Raw genomic sequence first — 22,823 nt, forward strand, 5'->3', positions numbered from 1 at the left:
GTGAGTGTGTTCAACCTGATATCTTAAGCAGGGCTTTAATTAGACTTTTTGTTAAAGGAAAAATGTTACCTTTGTATCTTTTTAAATTTTTTTTAAAAAAAATTGTGAGTACATAGTAGGTGTATATATTTGGGGTACATGAGATGTTTTGATATTGGCATGCAATGTGAAATAAGCACATTATGGAGAATGAGGTATCCATCCACTTGAGCATTTATCCTTTGAGTTACAAACAATTCAATTACATTCTTTATTTTTAAATGTGCAATTAAATTATTATTGACTATAGTCACCTATTGTGCTATCACAAAGTAGGTCTTATTTACTCTTTATTTTGTGTATACGTTAACCATCCCCACCTCTCTCCCACCAACTCCCAATTACTCTTCCTAGCCTCTGGTAACCATCCTACTTTCTATGTCCATGAGTTTAATTGATTTGATTTTTAGGTCCCACAAGTAAGTGAGAACATGTGATGTTTGTCTTTCTGTGCCTGGCTTATTTCACTTAACATATTGATCTCCAGTTCGATCCATGTTCCATTTATTCTTTTTTATGGCTGAATAGTGCTCAATTATGTTGTGTGCCATATTTTTTTATCCATTCATCTGTTGATGGACACCTGAGTTGCTTACAAATCTTAGCTATGGTCAACAGTGCTGCAATAAACATAGAAGTGAAGTTATCTCTTCAATATACTGATTTCCTTTCTTTTGGGTATATCCCAGTAGTGGGATTGCTGGATCATGTGGTAGCTCAATTTTTAGTTTTCTGAAGAACCTCCAAACTGTTCTCTATAGTGGTTGTGCTAATTTGCATTCTCACCAACAGAAAGAGTTACCTTTTCTCCACATTCTCATTAGCATTTGTTTTTGTCTGTCTTTTGGATATAAGCCATTATAACTGGGATGAGGTGATATGTCATTTTGGTTTTGATTTGCATTTCTCTGATGATCAATGATGTTGAGTACCTTTCATAGACCTGTTTGCCATTTGTATGTATTTTTTTAGAAATGTTTACTCAAATCTTTTGCCCATTTTTTTTTTCATTATAAAGATCTTTCACTTCTTTGGTCAAGTTAATTCCTAGGTATTTAGTTTTATGTGTGACTATTGTAAATGGGATTACTTTTTGATTTCCTTTTCATATTTTTCATTGTTGATATGTAGAAATGCTATTGATTTTTGTATGTTGATTTTGTATCCTGCAACTGTACTGAATTTGTTTATCAGTTCCCATCGTTTTCTTGTGAAGTCTTTAGGTCTTTCTAAATATAAGATCATATTATCTGCAAACAAGGATAAATTGACTTCTTTCTTTCCAATTTGGATACCCTTTGTATCTTTCTCTTATCTAATTGCTCTAACCAGAACTTCCAGTACTATGTTAAATAACAGTGTTGACAGTGAATATCCTTGTTGTGTTCCAGATCTTAGAGGGAAGGCTTTCGGTTTTTCCCTATACAGTATGATACTAGCTGTGGGTCAGTTGTAAATAGCTTTTATTATGTTGAGGTATGTTCCTTCTCTCTGTAGTTTTTTGAGGGTTTTCTTCATGAAGGGACATTGAATTTTATCAAATACTTTTTCAGCATCAATTGAAATGATCATATTATTTTTATCCTTCATTCTGTTGATGTGATGTCTCACATTGATTAATTTGCATTTATTGAACCATCCTTGCATTCCAGGGATAAATTCTATTCGGTCATGACAAATGATCTTTGATATGTATTGTTGAATTTGATTTGCTAGCACTTTGTTGAGAATTTTTCCATCAGTGAGAATGATCCATGTGCTGAGGAAAAGAATGTGTATTCTGCAGCTCTTGGATGCAATGCTCTGTAAATATCTATTGGATCCATTTGATTGATACTGAAGATTAAGTCTGATGTTTCTGTGTTGATTTTCTGTCTAGAAGATCTATCTAATGCTGAAAATGGGGTGTTGAAGTGCATACCCTATTCTATTATTGTGTTATGACCTATCTCTCTTTTTAGCTCTAATAATATTGCCTTTATATATCTGGGTGTTGGTGTATGTATATTTAAATTTGTAATATTTTCTTGCTGAATTGACTCCTTTATCATTATACAGTTAGTTTCTTTGTCTCTTCTTATAGTTTTGGTCTTGAAATCTATTTTGTCTGAGTATAGCAACTCCTGCTCTTTTTTGGTTTCCATTGGCATGAAATATCTTTTTCCATTCCTTTCTTTTCAGTCTATATGTGTCTTTGTAGGTGAAGTGTGTTTCTTGTAGGCAACAAATCAATGGGTCTTGTTTTTTCATCCTTTCAGTCAATCCCTGCCTTTTAATTGGCGACTTTACTCCATTTACAGTCAATGTTGTCACTGAGAAGTAAAGACTTATTCCTACCATTTTTATTTACTTTCTGGTTGTTTTATGATCTTCTCTTCCTTCTCTCTTTCCTTCCTGTCCTCCTCTAGTAAATTTGATGGTGACATGATTTAGCTTTTTTGCTTTTTATTTCTTGTGTACCCATTGTATGTTTTTTGGTTTGAGATTACCATGAGGCTTGCAAATACTATCTTATAACCCACTATTTTAACCTGATAACGACCTAACACTATAGGCATAAACAAAGAAGGAAACAAGCAAAAATGAAAATTATACGCCTTAACTTCATTGCCCCACTTTAAACTTTTTCTAGGTCTGATGATCTCTTATTGTATTGACTATGTCTTGGAAAGTTATAGTTATCATTTTTGATCAGTTCATTGTTTAGTTTATTTTTAACATAAGAGTAGTTTACACACCACAGTCACAGTGTTAAAATATTCTGTTTTTCTGTGTACTTACTATTACTAGTGAGTTTTGTAACTTCAGGTGATTATTTGCTCATCAATGTCATTTTCTTTCTGACTGAAGTGCTCCCATTAGCATTTCTTGTAGGACAGGTCTGGTATTGATGAAATCCCTTAGCTTTTGTTTGTCTGGGAAAGTCTGTTTCTCCTTCAGGTTTGAAGGATATTTTCACCAGATATACTATTCTAGGGTAAAAAAAAATTTTTTCCTCCAGCACTTTAAATATGTCATGCCAGTCTCTCCTGGCCTGAAAGGTTTTCACTGAAAAGTCTGCTGACAGACATAGTGGAGCTCCATTGTATGCTATTTATTTATTTTCTCTTGCTGCTTTTAGAATCCTTTATTTGTTCTTGACTTTTGGAAGTTTGATTATTAAATACTAAGGTAGTCTTCTTTTGGTTAAATCTGCTTGGTGTTCTGTAACCTTCTTACACTTGGATATGGGTATCTTTCTCTAGATTGGGGAAGTTCTCTGTTATTGTCCCTTTGAATAAACTTGCTACCCCTATTTCTTTCTCTATCTTCTCTTTAAGGTCAATAACTCTTAGATTTGTCATTTTGAGGCTATTTTCTAGATCCTGTATATGTGTTTGTTGTTTCTATTCTTTTTCCTTTTGTCTGCTTTGACTGTGTATTTTCAAATAGTCTACCTTCAAGCTCACTAATTCTCTCTTCTGCTTGATCAACTCTGCTGTTAAAGGACTCTGATGCATTCTTCAGTATGCCAATTACATTTTTCAGCTCCAGAATTTCTGCTTGATTCTTTTTCATTATTTCAATGTCTTTGTTAAATGTATCGGATACAATTCTGAATTCCTTTTCTGTGTTATATTGAATTTCTTTGAGTTTCCTCAACAGAGCTATTTTGAATTATCTGTCTGAAAGGTCACACACCTCTGTTCTCCAGGATTGGTCCTTGGTGTCTTATTTAGTTCAATTGGTGATGCCATGGTTTCCTGGATGATATTGGTGCCAGTAGATGTTCTTTAATGTCCAGGCATTGAAGGGTTAGATATTTATTGTAGTCTTCACTGTCTGGGCTTATTTGTAGCCATCCTTCTTGGGAAGGCTCTTCAGACATTTGAAAGGACTTCTATGTTGTCATCTAAGCTATATCTGCTTCAGGGGACACCCCAAGCCCAGTAACACTGTGGTTCTTGCAGACTTGTAGAGGTACCACCTTGATCCTTAGACAAGATCCGGGAGAATTCTCTGGGTTACCAGGCAGAGACCCTTGTTCCCTTCCCTTACTTTCTCCCAATCATAGAGAATCTCTCTCTCTCTCTCTCTCTCTCTCTCTCTCTCTCTCTGTTCTGAACCACCTAAAGCTGAGGGTACAGTGACACAGGCATCCTTGTGGCCACCACAACTATGACTGCACTGGGTCAGACCTGAAATCAGCCCAGTGCTGGGTCTCACCCAAGGCCTGCTGTAATAACTTCCTAGCTACTGCCAGTGCCCACTCAAGGCTCTGGATTTCTACAATCAGCAGATATCAGCAGATGGCAAAGCCAGCCAGGCCTGTGTCTTTCCCTTCAGGGTGGTAAGGTCCCCTAAACCCCAGGTGGGTCCAGAAGTGCCATCTGGGAATCAGGGACTAGAGTCAAAAAACTTAGAAGTCTACCTGGTGTTGGCACTCAAACCACACAACAGTCCTTCTCACTCTTCCTTCCCCCTTCCAAAAGCAGAAGAGCCTCACCCATAACCACTCCCACCCGAGGCCATGAAGAGTACTGCCAGACTACTGCCAATGTTCTCTTAAGGCCCAAGGTCTCTAAAGTCAGCTTGTCATTAATACTGTCTGGCCTTGGACTCACCCTTCAGGGCAGTGGGCTCAGTTCTGGCCCAGAGTTGATCCAGAAATGCTGTCCAAGGGTCAAGTTCTGGAATCAAGGACCCCAAGAGCCCGCTTGGTGCTCTACTCCCCTGTGGCCATGCTGGTACTTAAGGTGCAAGACAAAGTCCCCTTTACTTTTCCCTCTGCTTTTCTCAAGCAGGAGTTTTGCCCCATACCCACCACTGCTGGTTGTGTGCGGAGTTTCATCTGAAGCTACCAAGTCTCAGATGTTCACCCAAGGCCCTTGACATAGTATCTGGGTATTGCTGCTGGCTATTCAGGGTCCAAAGGCTCTTCAGCTGGCAGGTGATAAATGCTTCCAGGACTAGGGGTCCTTTCTTGAAGGCAGCAGATTCCCTTCTGGCCCAGGGTGTGTCTAGAAATGTCATCTGGGAGCTAGGGCCTGGAATGAGGGCCTCATGACTCTGATTTGTGCCCTATCCTGCTATAGCTGGGCTGATATCCTAGATGCAAGTCCTACTCAGTCTTAATTCTTCTCTTTTCGAGCAGAAGAAAAGGGTCTTTTTTGGAGCCACAAACTGTGCAGCTTGGGGTCTAATAAGGGATAATGTCAGCACTCCATTGGCTGCCCCAGCTGATGTCTCTGTATGTCCAGTGGCCCCAAGACCACTGACTCTGGGCCTAGTTTGGTACTAGGACTCACCAAAGAGTTGAAGTCCTTATGGTTTATACAGCCTTTCAAGTTTACTTGGAGACACAGAGCATAGCCCTTTGTGGTGAGGTTTGCAAAAACCCAAGTTCAGATACCTGGGATCAGTAATTACCCTCTGTCTAGGGCTAGGGCTGGTTTAAATGCTCCCTCCATGGACAAGTGTCACTGAGTTTGGTCCAGTTTTCCTTTCTGCTCTAACAGGACAGTACTGAGTTCAGTGCCTCACAATTGCTGTGTTCTCCATCCCTCAGTGCCCAGAGATGCTCTCTGCACCACGCCAAAACTGCCGGGGGAGGGGGAGGGTTTTTTTTATTTTCAGTCTCTTCAGTGCCTCTCAGTGATATGAAGTTACAACCATGTACTGTTAGTGCTCACCTGATTTTTGGTTCCTATGAAGGTGTTTTTTCTGTGTAGATCATTGTTTACTTGGTGTCCTTGTAGGAAGGGTGATGGGTAGAACTTTCTATTCTATCATCTTGCTCCACCCTCTCTAGCTGCTGTATCTTTGAAGTTAAACTACTGTATCTTTCTTCTCATCCTCCATTCCCCTTTTGCCTCTTTTCCGCAAGCGTGAATTGGATAATTATACTATCCCAGACTTTACGTTTATAAAGTTGTGCCTTGGTGTCTTTGAGTCTACATAGCCTCAGCAAGGGTAAGAAATATCTCTGTTCTTCCCAAGTCCGATCTTTTGTACACCGTGCTAAGAGTTAACCAAACTGCTGCCACCATGTACTCAGAGTCATATTTCTGAATTAGAGGGAGCTGGTCACCTGTGAATTTCCTTAAGACTTAGACCTAGGATGCCCATCTCCAATGAGTGTGAAGAGCTCATGTTCTCTAGAGGAAATATAAATAGTAAAATAGACCCTTAAGCACACCAGTGAAAATTCCTACCCACAATCCTTTTTTTGGTAGGAATGACTATATGGTGAAAACAGAATCTCCTTAGCTGAAATTAATGAATAATGACTGCTGAGATGAGTAATAAATGAATCCTAATGAATCAGCTGCTTAACTCTTTACATCCTTTGGAATTAGACATGTTCTATACATGTCTAAAAACAATTGTTTAGCATTATGTGCTAAATTTTGTGAGCTCGTAGGCCATAATTCTTATGGACATTAATTAGTTAGGAAAATGAGAAATAACATTGAAAGCTCCTAACTTCTTGTTCTGTGTATTGTAGGGACAAAATCACCTGCAGAAGAACCAGAAATTCCTGTTTGTTTTTCTTTTTGTTTGGCCATTATGCTTAATAGCCTTGTCACTTTGGGTTAGTTAGTTATCTCTGTAATATTTATTTTCCTTATTTATAATCTGGAGAAGATATGAATTTCTCCATAGGGTTGCTATAACTGAGTCAATGTATATAAAGCTGTGAGCATACACCAGGTCCGTTTATGATAGGTCTTCAATCAATGGTAGTTTTCTTCTCTTGTGTATATATATTTGACCAAGTACATTATAAATTTATGTGTAATAAAATTCTGGGACCATACTTTCTTTAAAGAATCCATAAAATAATCCAGTTTCATCTGTATTAACTGAATTATGCATTCAGATGGATTTTAATCTCTTCCTCACACTCAATCCTCAAATTAAGGCCAGTCAATTTAAGATGGCGCGACAGCTTCAGAATCAAGGAAGATTTCATAACTAGATTTAACTGCAGCAAAGAAAATTTGGGTCTGTAAATAAGAACTGACAGCAAAAGCAAAGATTAATCTTAATGGCACACATTAACAATATGCAATTTGAGATTGGCGGTGGAGAATTGTCCCTGAGAACTGGCATTAGGCAGTATGGGTCTTGACGTGGGAGTTCTCATGGGAAAGCTTTCGTTCAATACACCCTTTCCATCCCAAAGACACTAGCATACCCAGAGACACACACGATCAGGGAAAGTGGCCTATTTAGATCAAATCATCATGGGTATGGACTGTTTCCATTTAATATAATAGTCATTCAGCAGTAACGACTCCCTTAGAATAACTTAGAAGTGACAGGGAAATTGGATGGAACTTCAAGTAGTTGACTCTAGAAAAACAATGAAGCACTGACTAGAAGTCTTAAATTAAACCTTAAAGTCTACAAGGACTTGAAGGGTTTGTGACCATCTAAAAAGTGACAACAGAAGAGAATCTGGTTTGGTTATTGGAGACTTTGAACAGGCTTGTTTTACAGGACTGTTGTCTTGGGTCAGATTCCAGAGAATGATACCACTATGATCACCAGCTCCTCTTCATGACTATGGGGGGCAAGGAGCCAAAGAGGTGAGAAATTATGAGATGCCTACATGTTGCCTGCTTCAGGGCTGTTTACACTAGGTTGACTTTCTTGACTAGGAAGCAAAACATAGGTTTTTGTGCCTCAATTGAGTAGATCCAATAACTACTATATCTGTCCTGCCTGACAAGAATAATATGAAGACTAAAGAAGTTATCAGAATGTCTCAGAAAAAAGGAATATACAAAAACATTATAGTTTTTACATTCTAAAGGATAAAATTGTTATCATTTTGTAAAAAGCTTATTTTATTAACTAATTTATTAACAGCTGGAAGGATAGAAGAACAACTTTAATAACTGGGAAAATGCATTTTCTTTTCTAAGAAATTATGTTTGTATTGTCTGAGAAATGCATTTTCTCAGTTATTGAAGTTGCTCCTTTATTCTTTTATTAAATGAGTAATAGATTTTTATTGTAGAAGAAATTATATTTTCTAATACTACATATTCTGTATTGGTATGTCTTTACAGAAAATACAAATACGTACCAGTAGTTATTGAGTAATCAAGTATTTCCCAGAAGGGCATCATCTTGGGAATCGGTGTGAGGTGGGATGGTTGTTGGTGGGGAGGGAGGGTCAGATTACCTGTGAAGTTGTGACAAGGATTTGAGAAATCTACACATGTCCCAAGAACTACCTGTAAATTGAATCAATATTCCATATTGTACATATGCAGTAGATATTAGGAATAGCACATGAAAATTTCTTTCACTTTATAAAACTTTCCTCACATTTCAGAAGTTTAGTGGCTACCTCTCTGTTCTAAATTTTCAAATTTTCAGTAGATCTATCTACTGCCTCATCTGGTGTAGACTGCTATGAACCAGAAAGAGGTGCTAATGTATGTACATGGAACTTCTCCCTGGGCCAAACACTAAACTCAGGCTCAGGGGTTCTGTAGTGTGCTCAAGGCCATGCAGCTAGTCAGAGATAGGGCCAGGTTTAAAACTCAGATTGGTCTAATTTTAAAGCCAAAATATTTTTACTTTACCATGGTGCCTTCCAATTGAGCAGATTGTCTGTTTTTGCATCATACTTTCAAAGATTCCGTTCCTAGGTGGAAGTGGCAAGAATATGTGTGTGTGGCGATGTGGAACTTTCATTTTTGTGTGTTGCTTTGAGCCTCAGTATTCAGCCATTTAATGTAATGAAAGAGAGAGAACTAAGTAGTACCTAATGCATAGTAGGAAAAGGAAATGACCCTAAGCCCCTGGGAGAGTGGACAGTACCATGCCTGGGGAGTGAGGAGGCCTAGCTTCTCATTGCAGCCCAGCTGCTGATTCGTGTGACCTTGGGGAAGTCCTATCCTACTCTGACCTGTGTTCTCCCATTTATAAAATGAAAATGTAAAATCAAGCCCCAGAAACACAGCAGATATATTTCTGGCTTTCTAATCCAACCAAGTGAAGTGCTCAAGCTATGGAACAAAATTAGACTTGATTCAAGCCCTCTTTGTTATCATCGGCTGTATTTCTGGAGCAAATAATTTAATCTAATTTTTTAACCAATTCATTATCTCCCAAAATCATATTGATGAAGAAATCACAACAAACATTGTTCTCTCGTTTACTTTGCCAAGAGGCATGTGATGCCGTAAACCCTGCTTCTGCAACTTTAGCATGTTGACTTCATTGTCAGAAAAGAACAATGGGAAAATTACAAAAACTTTCTTCATAAATGGAAAGTATTGCAAAATAGCCACAGGAGAAATCATGTTAAGTCAAATGGGTCCCAAGGACAGATGGTAGGTTTATATGTATCATTCACCACAGAAATATGCTCAATGAAACTTTCAAATAAAGTTAGTTGATAAATGAAAAGACTGTATTTTATTAGCAAACTACCTTAGAAGTAGCTGTTAAACAAATTAAGATACAACAATAACACAAGAGTTTCTGGAACCCATTGGTACCTGACTGTAGTGCCCAGAAAGGGCTCTTAGCTTGTGGCCCTCAAAGAAGGAATAAATATTGAGGGACCTACCCTGGAGCAACTCCTGACTCCCATCCTACCTGATGGGTCAGAAAAAATCCCAGGGCTCTTCTAGCAGTGGACTGTCTAGGACCCAATATAGCTATCTTCATTTTGAATTGTAGAGAAAAAAGGGATTGTCGACATTACTCTTTTGGAATTATCTGAGAGTTAAAAGGTTGCTCAGCACTAACAGAGAGGAGCATTTTCTTTTGAATCAGAGCACTTTATGGCTGGAAAATAACCCTGATGTTATGAAGTTTTGCAAACCATAGGAAAGGGATAGAGGCTTTAAGGGAGAGAATTTCTGACTTACACAATAAGGAAAAAAAAATCAGGGACAGGATGGCTGGTGGGTCAAAGCAGGAGCAAAAAGATGATGCATTTCATGTCACTATAAGTTCTTGGAGAAGAAAAAGAAAAACTCAAGTTTCCATTAGGAACTGAGAGCAAAGTTTCCATCAGGAACTGAGAGATCAAGAGGGAGCCAGAGATCACTACCACCAGAGAGCCAATCAATAAGAAGGAGCATAACAACGAAAACAACAATTTCCTTCAAAGGAGTTTGAACAACTGCTTTGCTCTTTTTAGGAACCCAACATTTCCTTGACACAGACAAAAAAACAGTCAGGAAGGTGGTCTTGATTTGAATCTTCCCATTGTGCATGCATACAAAGAAGACCTTCCATCTTATCAGTAAAATCTAAATTCTACGGAGTTCCTCAGTGTTATTAAACAACTGCCCTATGGCACTTTGAAAGGAGAGGGCAATAGGGCTTAAAATGACAACATATGAATGTGCAGCAGTGAGAACGAGGGCCACTCTGTCCAACCCCACAGCACACTGACAGAGAAAGTTGCCTGGATGTGTCAGGCAGCCTCCCTTCTAGTTCTGGAAAAGCCACCCTCTGTCAGAACACTCATTTGTCAGATGAGAGGTCATTGGTATTATCTAGTCCATCCATCTTCAAGGGTTGCTAGGGTGATAAGGGGAGACGAATGGTGCCAGGCAACCCTAGAAATTTCCACTTTCAATGCTTGAGCCAAAGAATCAGTTTTGTCCAAGCATGGTAGGGGCTGAGAATTGCTATATTTGTGCAACAGTTTTCAAGGAAACAGAAAAAAGAAGAGGAGTTACATTTAATCTAAGAAAACTGGACCCAATGAGGCTGCCCTGTAAGGAGGATGGATAGCCCTCCTACTAAGATCCTTCACACCTTTCCCTGCACTACTTCAGTCCTTCTTGGAAGCCTAGCCCTTTAAACATATTAAATAGTGATTCTTTGGCTACATCTCTGAGCTTCTTCAGGTCAGCCTGGCAGCTCTTTATCCCACATACAATCCAGGAAAATGGCTTTGACTGGTGTATTAGTCCATTCCCACGCTGCTAATAAGGACATAGCTGAGACTGGGTAATTTATAAAGGAAGGAGGTTTAATTGACTCACAATTCCACAGGGCTGGGAAGGCCTCAGGAAACTTAACAATCGTGGTGGAAGGAGAAGCAAACATATCCTTCCTCACATGGTGGCAGCAAGGAGAAGTGCAGAGCAAAGAGGGGGAAAGCCCCTTATAAAACTGTCAGATCTTGTGAGAAGTCACTCACTATAATGAGAATAGGATGGAGGTAACTGCCCCTATGATTCAATTACCTCCCACCAGTCCCTCGCACACACATGGGGATTATGGGAACTACAATTCAAGGTGAGATTTGGGTGGGAACACAGCCAAATCGTATCAACTGGTTTCTGGAGAACCAGGTTCTTGTTCAAGTGGCTTTGCTTTTGCCCAACATCCACATTGTTATTTATTTTTCTCAACCATTCTTACCTGGTGACAGGCCTTGGTGAGTCTGCAAGTGACCAAAAAATAAAATCACATTCCGTTTTGAGAATGTGGGCTTGAGACAAAGACCAAGGTCTTTGGCAAACTCCTTCTGATGGACTCTATAGAAGCGAGGGTGAGGGAGTCTCCTTTCTCAGGTCATTAGTAGGCTTCATGTCCTTATCCATGCACTCAACATAGTCCACCCCAGGGAGGAAGGCTGTTGGAGAAATGGCCTGCCAGTGGGAGTTGTTTGGAGCCCCAATACCAGCATCTGTCTTCTTACTCAGATAGTAATATGGGAAACACCATCTGAGTAGTTGGTGAAGATGGCCCTGGTCCCCCTATGACGTGCTTCTCTAGATTTCAAGGCAAAGATTCATGAAGACCACGTGTCTTTTATGCAAGCCCTGTTCATCCAATTGTGATGTTCTAGGGTCTAAACTCCACTTGTATATCAATGTTGAAATCCCCAAAAATGGGAGAAAGCAAAAGTGTTTCAGGTGCTTTAGGACCCTTGGTTGGGGTTGTGCCATCCCTGGTAATTGTACATTTTACTGGGAGTGCATCTTTCCTCCAGCTACCATTGGCTTATCTACCATAACATCTAGCTTTTGTCAGGTTCAGGGCACCATAATTATAAAAGCCCATGGAGTGGACAAATGTGTGGGGAAAAAAACCCACATAGTAAGGACATATCATTTTGGTTTTCCAACCATCACTGGGAAGAGCTTTGCCATGGCTCTCAGTCCATCAGACAGATATAGGGCACCTGGCCCTGGGCCACTGCACATAAGCCCTTCTCAGCCTAGAGTGATGCATGCAGGGATGCTCTGACCCCACGCACACTGCTGATCCCCAGTGGTCAACCCTGGTGGGAAGTAGAGCAGTGATACCCATTTTCCCATTTAGCCTTTCTGAACCATAGTCCTCTCAAGTATAAACTGAGTGGAATAATAGCTTCTGGTGAAGCAGGTCCTTGCTGGGGTATTGTGAGAATCAAATGAGATAACTGGTTTTATTTCCCAGCACAGTGTCTAATTCCATTCTTTTTCTGCTTCTATTTTCCATTTCTGAATTAGAACTAATCCAGATTCACTCTGGAGTCAATCTCCAAAGCCAAAATCCTCTAATCCAGTGGTCCCCAACTATCTTGGCACTAAGAACTGGTTTCGTGGAAAACAAATTTTCCACGGATGAGGTGGTGGGGTGGGAGGATGGTTTCGGGATGATTCAAGCCCATTACATTTATTGTGCACTTTATTTCTATTATTATGACATTGTAATATATAATGAAATAATTATACAATTCACTATAATGTAGAATCAGTGGGCGCCCTGAGCTTGTTTTCCTGCAACTAGACGGTCCCATCTGGGAGTGATGGGAGACAGTGACAGATCATCAGGCATTAGATTATCATAAGGAGTGTGCAATCTGGATCCCTTGCATGCACAGTTCACAGTAGGGTTTGCACTCCTATGAGAATCTAATGCCCTTGCTGATCTGACAGTAGACAGAGCTCAGGTCGTAATGTGAGTGATGGGGAGTGGCTGTAAAGTACAGATGAAAAGTAAAGCTCACCCACTACTCACCTCCTGCTGTGTGGCCTGGTTCCTAACAGGCCACAGACCAGTACCGATTCCTGGCCCAGGGGTTGGAGATCCCTGCTCTAATCCTCTTCTCTCCTGGGGAAAACAAATAAACTCTACACTTTTTTCCCCCTGTTGAACTGGAGCTCTGTATGAAATGGCTGGCTAGCCACTCAAACCTTATATCCCACCTCTCTGTCTTCACAGGACCCCCTCCTGCCCCTACCCTTCGGCACTAGCTATACCAGAGCCTCAAATCTATTGCATTCCCTGGGCCACCCTGACCATTGCTCTCAGCACTGTGAGTCACATTGTACTGCAATGTGCACGTCTAGTTCCTCTTCTAGACTCAGTGCTCCTTGTGGGAAAGGATCAGATCATGTCTTGCTCATATTTGATATAGTGCCCAGTGTGTAACTAACATACTTTTGATTAATCAAACATCAAAGCAGACACAGGAGTTGGGGGTGAGTTGTAAGGATGGCCTGAATATTTTAGAGAGATCCTGTTAGTTTCTTTGAAGATTTCCCACCAAATAAATACATATGAATTCATTTTAGAGGGGAGGATAATTGATTTTTCTCTGTGAACAAGGAGGACACTTCCTTCTTCTCCTTTTTTTTTTTTTTTTAACAGATGTGTGATGAAGGACATAAATTACACAGGAAACAGGATGAGAAGACATAAACCTGCTTAACCCAATTATATATTTCCATCAACAGGCGGGGTCGCAAGAGAAGGGAGGGTGATTCAGGAGACAGGGGCCATTAGGAAACCTTCTTCTTCACTCTTTGTTGGAAAGAAAGAGAGCAAAGGAGAGGAGAATAAGATAGAGCAGCTCTCATGGGAAGTGAGAAGCAATGCGTTTGTTACACAACACAAAACTATCTTGAGAAGAGTGTCCTGTCTTCGAAATGTTAAACAGTGGGTGCAGAAACCATTCTTTGAAGACAAACGAAAAGCAAAAAACACCCAAACAAAACAAAACAAAGAAATCGAATTGGGAAAAAAAAAAAAAAAAGAACCTACCTTTTAAAAGAAAAGGCGATCTAATTTAGCTGGGAAAAGTCATGCTTGAAGCCAGATGCAGACAACACAGAATTCATAATTCCAAGGACCAGGTGTCTAAGGAAGAGCACTGGGGTGGGGGCAACAGAGGAACAGCTGGCACACTTTCATTTCACAGATTCCACCTGATTTCAGTCTTAATATAGTAATTCCATAAAGCAAAAGTTTGTGACTTACATTTTGCAAATAAAATGAAGTTCAGAATTGAACTATTTTGAGGTTAAGATTTTTCCTCAGCTGGTTAATGGGACAGTGAAGATTTGATCCCGTGTCCACATGACATCTTATCCGTCTCCTTCACTGTACCATGCTCCCTCCTATAATGGAAGGTAGCCCATTGAACCCTATTCCCCTGGCTGCTGGCTCTGGGCTATTTGCTCAGCTGATCTTGAACCCCAGGGCAGGACCTCACAGTAACCCTTATTGCAATGCTCAGAATTCAGTGTTCATTACTTACCCCAGTGGACCTCTCTCTTTTTCTTTCATATAGCCTTGTTTCTCCTTCCAGATTCACTCTAATCCAGTGGTCCCCTACCACAGAGGCTGACTCTGTGGTGCTTACCTGTAAGTCAGGCTGATGGAGTGAGCACCACCTGGACTCTTGCCCATCAGCATGGCAGGAGGCAGAAAGGGGGTCGGAGGGTCTTAAACTAGCAATTACACACTCCAGCCCAGAAGTGAAACTGCTCACCATTCATTTGCCAGAGCCAGGCACATGGAAACCCAAGCCCTGGAAATATTTGGTAAACAGCATCAATGACTACTGCAGCACCTGTTACCTTATATTTAATTGACATACCATGCATTTTACATGTTTATTATGCTTATTGTCTGTCTCTCCATCCAGGTGCTGTCTGTACACAGAGGGTTTTGTCTGGTCGCCGGTGTATCTTCAGTGCCCAGAACAGTGCATGGCAATGGCAGACTCTCAAATGATGGTTTAAAGAGTGAGTAAATATTGTCAGTTCTGCTCCTTACTTGCTGAGTGGTCTTGGGCGAGTTGTTTGTACTTTCTGAGCCTCCAAGTGTCTTTTTAGAAAATGAGGATAAAGGGATGATTTCTCACAGAATAGTGGCTAGAATTAAAGAGATAAGCAGCAGAGTGTCTAACACAAATCCTAGCCCTTAATAAGCTCTGAATAAATATTTGTTTCTTTCAACCTCCTGTAGCCAAATTAGCCTCTGACTTTTAATCAAATTCTCAAGCAAATTTATGTTAAAAAGATAGAGCAACTATGTAGTTTGAATACATTCTGTAACATTTCTTTCCTGCCCAGTGTGCAGAACAATACTGATGCTCTTTCCAGAAAATTTTTTTCCTAGAATTGCTGGAAAACTCTGTAAATGGAGCAAGCTTTAAAACTCAGGGTGGGGACAGGTCTGGGTACAGCCACCAGTCAAGCCTTTCAGACAGTGTAACAAATGATGTGTGGATGCAACTAGGGAAAACACACTCATTCTTCACAAATCTGGCTGAATCACGTTTAGCCCACAGGTGCACTTGACCTGTTAACAACATTTAGACAGATTTATCAGCTGTAAACTTTGCACCAGCAAAAAACAAAACAAAACAAACAAACAAAAAAAACCCCACAGGCATTATGGACAACAGTATGAAGGTTCTTCAGAAGACTAAAAGTGGAATTACCACACAATCCAGTAATCTCACTTCTGGTTGTATATCCAAAGGAATTAAAATCAGTATGCTGAAGGGATACCTGCACTCACATGTTAATTGCAGCATAATTCACAATAGCTAAACTATAGGAAAAACCCACATGTCCATCATCAGATGAATTGATAAATAAAATAGGGTATATATTGACAATGGAATACTACTCAGCCTTAAAATGGTGAGAAATCCTATCATTTTTGACAGCATGGATGAAGCTGGAGGGCGTTATGCTAACTGAAATAAGCCAGGCACAGAAAGACAAATACCACATGATCTCAAATATATGTGGGATCTAAAAATATGGAATTCATAGAAGTGGAGAGTAGAATGATGGTTACCAAAGGCGAGGAACAGGGGTGGTGGGGAAAGGGAGATGTTGATCAAAAGGTACAACATTTCAGTTAGGCAGTAGGAATAAACTTTAGTCTATTGCACAGAATGGGACTCTAATAATAATGCCTTGCGTATTTCCAAATCACAAAAATATTTTAAATGTTTTCACCCCTGCCAAAAATGGTAAGTATGTGAGGTGATATGTTTAATTAGCCCAATTTAGTCATTCCACATTGGAAATACATATCAAAACATCACATTGTAACATGTACCTAGATATAATTATTATTTATTAATTCAAAAAGAAACCAAATAAATGTTAATAACCCACTTATTTTTCTTCTTCTCTACATAAACAAGAAGGATTTGTTGGTGACAAGGGACATTCAAACAAATTAAGTAAAGGATTTGATCCTCTCTGCCACTTCCTCAGTGGCCACCTGGTGTGGCAAACTGCACATTCACTTCAGGTGTCAAGTTCATGGAAGCCTGAAGAGTTTCTAGGGACAAACGAGCATGTGGTGTTTGTGCTTCAGCTAGGGCTGGTGAGCATAGTTACAAGAGCCTGGACTGAGTAAGGAAAGAAAGAGCATGTCCTTCATTAACACAGAAACAAAGAGAGAAAAAAGAAAGCAAGCATACAAGTCATATAAAACTTTCCACTTTGGGGGATTCTCTTCCTTTTGTATTTTTATGAGATCATTTGCTTGGAAATGTATTGTTTGAAAAAACTAAATGGAGTTCTTTTAACATGCCCCAGATCGAACTGATTGCAATGAATCAGAGTACAATAAGCCTTGTGTTTATGAAACATCTTTCAGGATACAGTGGAAAGAGAATGAAATTTGAACTCAAGAAGTGAGTCCATGCTCCACAGTTTACTGGCTGCATCAGTTTGTGTAAACTGTTAACTCTGTAAACCTCACTTTCTTCGTTTTAATATGGGGATTATAAAACCTAATTTATGGGGCTGTGGTGAGAATTCCATGAGCTAATGTTTGTAAAATGTTGTTAGCAATATTAAAGTGCAATGATGGTATTTATAATTATTCAGGAGAATTATAAACAATTCAAAAAAAATTTCTACTTATCCTGGGAGAAGAGATAAAGACTTATCACTCTCTTAGAGTCACCCTTCGCTTTTTTATAGCACCAATTAGTGTGTGTGCATTAATATACTACTATATATAATATACATTATTACATATTTGTATATATACTAATAATGCGTTATATTACGTAGATGGACAGAAAGAGAGAGAGAGAGAGAAAACATCCCTTGGTTAATATTTCCATTGTCATTTATAATTTCTTCTCTAGATTGTTGCAATAGCTCCTGAACCAGATTGGCTGTCTTTGTGTGGTGTTTCTAATCCAAAATAATCTGAGTTAACTGCATATCTGACCATGTCACTTCACCTTAAGAGACTCTAAACCGGCCTAAAGCTCAAAGTCCTTAGTTTAGTCCAATGATTCTCAACAGAGGGAGGGGAAGGTGTGAATTTACCCCTACCTCTGCTGGTCATTTTATAGTATCTGGAGACATTTTGGTGTGTCATGACAGTGGTGTGTTAGAGGGACTTGCTACCGGCATCCAGTGAATAGAGGCCATGGCTAAACATTCTACAATGCACAGTATAGCCTCTCATAGCAATCACCCTGTCCAGAGTGTCAATAGTGCTAAGGTTGAGAAATCTGCATTCAGCTCATGGGTTCTCCCTAACAGGCCTCTACCTACCAAGCCCCAAACTCATCACTGCCTTCGCACTCCAGCCTCTAGCTTAAGTGAATTACTCTCACATCCCCAGGTCATTCCAATTGTTCCCAGATGGCATGGCATCTTTGGGCCCTTGTCCTGGCTGTTTCCCATGTTGAACTTGCTTACCCTGACTTCTCCAGCTGCCAAATTCTGCCTCCCATTATTTGGAGGACCCCCTTGCACCTCCTGTCCTTTAGAAAGCCTTTCACATACCTCAGGCCTCTTCTGTGTGTGTCCACAGTCCTCTCGGTCTCCCTGTCTCACTTGACTTATCACACTATAATAAAATAGAGCTAATTCGGTGATGATGTCTTTTTGGATCGAACTCTCCCAGCCATCTGTGAGTTCAGAAGGGGCTGGGACTATTTCTTCTTCATCTTTGCAGCCTCAGAGCCTCAGGGCCCAGCATTGGCTGGACACATGATCTCAGTAAATATGTGCTGACTGAAATGGAGGACAAAGCCAAATCAGTGACTATCTTCGAGTTGAAGCTGCAAGGTTGTTTTGGAATATCGTAAGGGGAACCACTGAAACAAAGATTCTGTCCTTAAGGACAAAGTTTACCGCGTATCCTAGACTGTCAAGGATAGTCCCATTTCACTAATGATGCTTAACATTTATTGATTTGTTTGTGTGACAAGAACTTGCAAGGGTTTTATGTTGAATCTTCACTTTACTGAGTGCATACTTTTGTATGTCCTCTCATTATTTCCATTTTATAGGTATGGGGACTGAGACTTGGAGTTTAAGAAAAGATGTCACACAACAAGTAGTGAAGCCAGGATTCAATCCAGGAATCCAGACTCTCCACACCACCCACTCAACTACTGTGCTAGATCAATCAGCTGTTAGATCCATTGTCCTGATGTATGGTCCCCTGGGAATACAGTTTCAGTGGGTCTACATTTCAGAGACAAAAAAAAATAGAGCTAGCAGGAGACAGTCATTAATAACATGTGTCCATGTCACAGCCAGACATTAGTCTGAAGTCTTTCTATTCAACAGTATCACAATGATTCAGTGGTATTGTCCACTAAGCCTATTATTTGTGAAAATTTGCCCATCAGCTGGGGCAAAGAAGCCTGCACTTGCAGGTCTTGCATGAGAACAGACATTGCATCTTAGCACCCACCTTGGGGACCCGCTGCAAATAGATCTTTGACAATTACATAAGCCCTCTGAAATCTTTACCAGATCTGGGACAACTTTGATTCCTGTCTGGTACAAATCCTTCATCCTGGGAGGTCTCTGTGCTGAATCCCATTTGCTACAGATCTCTGAAACCTTGCAGGCTGCTTAACTCTTCCCAAACTTTTTGGTTTAAAAATACATTCCTAGTCAGTGGGTCTGAGTGCATTCTTTGTGCCTAGAGAATGCTGTTCCCCTCAGCTTTGGAGCAGGCCAGCACACAGCTCAGACCAAAAAATGTGACACTCCATTTTCAGACTGTGTGGCCTCAGAGCATAATGTGAGCAGACAGGGGTTCCCATGCAATTCTGAGAAGAAGGCAGTGCTTTTCCAGGGTGGTCTAGTGGTCTTGGATTGCAGTCGGCTCCATGTGCTCAGATCTTTTGGAAAATCTCACGGAAAGTTTATTTACAGAAATTCTTACTCTTGTCTTCTTTCCTCTAGGGGTTGTCTTTTCCAAGGCCCATCACCTGCTTCACAGGTATGTGGTTGTTATTCATCAAGTGTGTTTCCTGACTTGCTCTATAGTTCTTTTCATGTATCTGTTCTATAAGCACTCCCTGAGTACCCCTTCTGTGCTGGGCACTCTGGTAAGTGCTGGAGTACAGGAGTCTAAATGCAGGTCCACTCTCAGAGTGTTTACAGTCTAATGGGAAAGACACAATAAAATCAACTAAAGGTGATTAGTCTTAAAACAGAAGTTTAGCAAGCCAGGGGTACACCCAAGAAGGGCCTCAAATAAGTCCTGGAAGTCAGAGAGAACTTCTCGGATGATGGCTAAACTGATTTACGAAGGACAGAGATGAGCCGGGAAGAGGGTATTGAAGGAGATGGGAGGCAAGGATCCCAGGCAAGAGAAATAGGATGTACAAAGTCCCTGGGGCAAGTAAGGGTGGAGCGTGTTTTCGAAGGGCAAGTAATTCAATCTGGCTGGAAAGTAGAGGATGCCTGTGGTGCTGGTTGTGGCAGGTGGAGGGGCAGGTAGTGAGAGAGGAAGTTAGAGAGAGTGCCATGTGTTGTGTCCTGTGGGACACGGCAGGCCATGCTAAGGATTTTGAACTTTATCTTGAGGAAATATGAGACAGATTTTAATCAAGAACATGACATGATCAGGTTTATCTTTTGTTAAGCCCAGTTATACAGAGATTCAGCAGAAATGCCTGGAACCTTTGTGACTGAGTTTTTATCAGATCAGAAACTTGTTTCCACCCTTGTCATCAGAACCTGTGCAGGGAATGTTAGGGCAGACCCCCTGGGCAGGTTGATGATGGAGAGCTGTGACAGAGTCTGGGAAGACCTCAGAGATCCAGAAGCAAGGGGTAGACAGTATTAATCCTGGGAGTAGTTGGAATGCCAGGACCTAGGGAGACAGGATGAGCAGGAAGGAACAGGAAGAGGACTGGCTTCCAACAGGCTCCACTCCCTGGGGGCAGCTGCAATTTCAGACAAGTAAGTGCCAGCAGAGCTAAAATTTAGGGATTCAAATCAAGGTTGAAGCCTAAGGTTCCTGATGGGTTACCCACAAAAGGAGAGGGTCAAACATTAACCTAGCACTAGACACCGAGGAAGGCACTTTGCAAACGTCGGTCTTCCATCTGTGTTGTCAAGTAGGCATCATTATTTGCATCTGCCAACTGAGAAGAGAGAAGCTTAGAGAGGTGCAGTAACTTGCCCAAGATTGCACAGCTAGTAAGTACGGAGCCAGGATTTTACGTCAGCGTTCTCTGCTTCAAACCTGTTTTCACCAAATGTTAGAGTTGGCACTCAACCCCAAATCAATCCTAATAATCCATTACGCTCTGATGTCCCTTTTATTTTTCATCTTTAAATGAGAAGTGGGTCTTCATGAACGATTTCCCCACATGAAATCTGCATCCTACAATACTTTGCATCAAGAACTGTGTGGCTCCGGATCCCCTACCAGAACTATCATCTCACTTAGGGGGCTGCTGCCTGCACACCATGCTGAAGCTTCCCCCACTTCTCCCCATCCGCACCCATTGTCGCAGATGCCCAAATGTGGCTCCTTGTTCCTTCACAGACTGACATCCCTCTTTCTTTTGGAACTCAATGTCCATCCACCAGATAAGAGAGGCATTGGCCTCGACGTGATTTTTGGGGTGCAGACCACATTGTCCTAGACCTGAAGTTCTATTGACTCTATCTCAATCTTCTCCAAAGGACCACTCTTAGCCAGCACCCCTGAATAACTTTAGTTACTGGGGAATAACTTTAGTCAGTGCAAATAAAAATAGTCCCATTTATCTGAAATATGGAGCCAATATGGTGGTATGGAAAGAGCTGGAACTTCGAGTCCATCAGACCTAGATCCCCAGCTCTGCCACTTGCTACCTGTGTGAACTTTGGTAAGTCTCTTAAATTTGCTGAGGCCCAATGTTCTCATTTGTATATGGAGATTATAATGCCTACCTCCCAGGACTGTTTTGAGAATTACATGAGTAGATCTTGGTGCAATGCCTGGCTGATAGTGCAGTAGAAAAAATAATCAGTACAACCGTTATTACCATAGGCAACCCTCCTCCATATCTAGGCAATGAACCATTCAAAGCATCTTTATAATTTGTGTGCATAGGGAGTGGGGTTTTTTTTGTTTTTTGTTTTTTGGGTTTTTTTTGTTCTTATTCCCCCAAGGTGTGTGAATGAATTCCAGAGCCAAGTGAGACACTGTAGCTCAGGAACAAAACACATGATTTTGTGACTTTTCCACAATAGGAGCCTGTATGCATGCCTACTTCACAAGGTGGTGGTAAGGATCAATATCAAGCAAACAATCAAACCCCTTTGTAAACTATAAAATAGTATGTATGTCCCTCTTTATTTTATTTTATTTTTATTTTTTTGAGACGAAATCTTGCTCTGTTGTCCAGGCTGGAGTGCAATGGTGTGATCTCAGCTCACTGCAACCTCCGCCTCCCGGCTTCGAGCAATTCTTTTGCCTCAGTCTCCCAAGTAGCTGGGATTATAGGTGCCAACCACCATGCTTGGCTAATTATTTATATTTTTAGTAGAGACAAGGTCTCACCGTGTTAGCCAGGATGGTCTCGATCTCCTGACCTTGTGATCCACCCACTTCTGCCTACCAAAGTGCTGGGATTACAGGCATGAGCCACTGCACCCAGTCCCTCTTTATTTATTTATTTATTTATATATTTTTTTGAGACGGAGTCTCGCTCTGTCGCCCAGGCTGGAGTGCAGTGGCCGGATCTCAGCTCACTGCAAGCTCCGCCTCCGGGGTTTATGCCATTCTCCTGCCTCAGCCTCCCAAGTAGCTGGGACTACAGGCGCCTGCCACCTCGCCCGGCTAGTTTTTTGTATTTTTTAGTAGAGACGGGGTTATTTTTATGATCTTTATTTTTTGAACCAAATTTCTTCCACTGTAATTGATATATAATACAGTGCTTACATTTTAAGTGTACATTTTGATGAGTTTTTGAGAAATGTATACACAAGTGTGACCACCACGTCAATCATGACACATAACATTTTCATTGCTCCAGAAACTTCCCTGATGGCCCTTTTAGTTGATCCCCCATATATTCCTTGCCTCAGGGAAAGATTTATCTGATTTCTGTTATTATAAATTAGTTTTACGTGATCAAGGACTTTATGTAAATTAAATCATCCTGGTTGTGCTCTTTCATTTCTTCTTTCACTCAGGATAGTGTTTAAGATTTGTCCATATTGTACCTATCAGTGGTCTGTTGCTTTTTATTACTGATTAGTATTCCATTATTTGAATATACCATTGTTCAGTTATCTACTCAC

The 22,823-nt window shown here is 40.6% G+C and overlaps 1 long non-coding RNA gene across 1 annotated transcript in view; it reads left to right on the forward strand.

Moving 5' to 3' along the window:
- The window catches only part of LOC106993656 (uncharacterized), a 64,296-nt gene extending 43,488 nt beyond the window's left edge, over positions 1 to 20,808 (forward strand). Inside the window, exons 3-4 of the long non-coding RNA XR_013405657.1 lie at positions 14,930 to 15,029; positions 19,482 to 20,808. This is a non-coding gene — a long non-coding RNA (uncharacterized LOC106993656). The remainder of the gene's footprint in view (positions 1 to 14,929; positions 15,030 to 19,481) is intronic.
- The last annotated feature ends 2,015 nt before the right edge of the window (positions 20,809 to 22,823 follow it).

Source organism: Macaca mulatta, chromosome 15 (genome assembly GCF_049350105.2).
Source record: "Macaca mulatta isolate MMU2019108-1 chromosome 15, T2T-MMU8v2.0, whole genome shotgun sequence".
In the NCBI taxonomy this organism is placed as follows: domain Eukaryota; kingdom Metazoa; phylum Chordata; class Mammalia; order Primates; family Cercopithecidae; genus Macaca; species Macaca mulatta.